Source organism: Pteropus vampyrus, unplaced genomic scaffold, assembly GCF_000151845.1.
Source record: "Pteropus vampyrus isolate Shadow unplaced genomic scaffold, Pvam_2.0 Scaffold8, whole genome shotgun sequence".
In the NCBI taxonomy this organism is placed as follows: domain Eukaryota; kingdom Metazoa; phylum Chordata; class Mammalia; order Chiroptera; family Pteropodidae; genus Pteropus; species Pteropus vampyrus.
Window position 1 is genome coordinate 6,859,268 of NW_011888789.1, and position 2,343 is coordinate 6,861,610.

Here is a 2,343-nt window from a genome sequence, read left to right on the forward strand (position 1 = left end):
GTATTAAAATTTCAATGGCTTTAAAACTATAAGCATATTTCTTCTTTCACTAATAGTCTAACATAATTGTTTCTAATTGGTAGGAGGCTGTGTGTGGCATGTGGAGCTCTGTGCAGCATGATCATTTAAGGACCCAGGACAACAGATGGACTCAACACTTAATTTCCAAGATCACTATGAGTATTAAAATCTAGCCAGTAAGAAGGAATGCAGTTAGCATTAATATGATAGCTAGGTGGAGGGCCAGAGGAGAGAGGGAGCAATTGGGGGGATCATTTTATGAACTATATAGATGTCTAACCAATGTACTGTATACATGAAACTAATTTAAATAAATAAATTTAAAAAAAGAAATAAAAAAATCTAGCCAGTAGACAGGAAGAAAACATGGAAGAGCATATGCAAAGCTTATATGAGAGAGCCTATAATGACTTATTTCCTTTCCATTCTAATTTCATTTGCCAGAGTTCAAACATATGGCTAAACCTAGCTGCAGGGAAGATTGAGAAATATAAGCTCATTTAAGTATAAGATCAATATTTTAAAAAATGAATTGCATTTTTACATAGAGTATTAAAAGAATTAGAAAAATCAATGAAAATTATGGTACCATTTGTAATAGCAACAAGAATGTGTAGTCTTGGGAATAATTTGTTGGAAGATTTACAGAAGATATGAATAAATGGAAAGATATATTATGTTGATGGATGGGAAGAGTCACTGTCATAAAGATGTCAATTCTTCCTAAACTGATATATAGATTAAAAGCAGTTAAATCAAAATCCCAAAAGAGATTTTTGTAGAATATGACAAGCTGACTCAAAAGTTTGTATGAAGGAGCAGAGAGCAAAGAATAGTCAAGATGCTTCTTAAGAAGATAAACCAGGCGATGTGGAGGGGGGATTGATCTGATATAGAGTAAGAAGTAATATAAAGCTTTACTGACGAAAATGGTGTAGTATTGGCACAAGGTACACAACAGATTGATGAAGTGGAATAGAAGGTCCAGCAATAGATCTCAGTGTATTTAGAAACCTGATTTATGGCAGAGCTGATACTGCTGTCATTTAACAAAAATGAACTTTCAGTAAGTAGTGCTGGGAGAGTTACCCATCATCATGTGGACCCCTGTATACTGTCACACGCACAAAGATCAATCCTAGCTAGATCAAAAACATAATCATGAAAGACAAATCTTTAAAATGTTTAGAAGAAAATTTAGAAGAATATCTCTATGATCTCAGAGTAAAAAAGGATTTTTTAAAGCAATAAGCAAAAATATTAAATATAAATATTAAGGCTAAGTTATATAAAATTCACAGTTAAAGAATTTCTGTTTCCCAAAAAGATACCTAAAGGAGATTAAAATACAAGTAATAAATTGTAGATATCTGCTGCACATATAACATTTAACAGTTATTAAAATCTATTATATAGAGATATTATCTATGACTCAGCAAGAAAAGATAAATGGTCTGATAGAAAAATGGACAAAAGACCTCTCTAGTCATTTAATAGAAGACTAAATATAGACATATGAAAAAAAATTTAATCTCATGAGATATTTATACTAATAGAACTTAAGAAGAAGAAAAAATTTGAGACTTTAGCTTTCCTTTCATAAGTAAGTTTATTTTTTCACTCTTGCACACCATCATCCTCCTTTCATTCTTCTTCATTAGCCATCTTTATCTTTATCATCCACTGCTTAGCATGACAGGCTGGTAAGTCAAATATAATTTTGAAAGTCTCAGGTGGGTTTGCTTCCTTTCTGTGGTATAGTGTTACTTCAAGATACTATTTGGATCAATTTCTTAATTTTTGCCTTTATCTCAAATGACTGAGTCATGCTTGTCAACTCAGTAAAGGAAAAAAAGGAAATTGATCAGTTTTCTTTATTTAAAAATCATCAAGTTTATAATCTCACATCTTAAGCTATCTGATTTTTAACAATAGAGAGACTTAGGTTAAGAGAATTTGGCTTAGTTTATAGATTTATGCCTCTGGCCTTTAATATACCCAGTTATATTATCATTGCAGGAAACTAGTTTCCTGTGCTATCATTTGTCATTCCTGTATGTGAATAATCAGTTCACTTTCCCCCCAATACTTGAAAGTTTGACATGAGCCTGACACCATGGCAACCATTTAAAAGTTTTATGGTGAAAGACAAAAAATATTCTGACTTAGCTATGAGAAGAAATAATGTTTCCATATTTTGCTTACTTAGTTCAAGTTCGCTGGTGTGCCTTGCCTTTTTTGCTTGAAGTCTTGAATAGAGGAAATCCTCTGCCTCCCAGCTCTTCATTAGTTCCAGAGAGTAAAGGTATATGCTGTCACCTA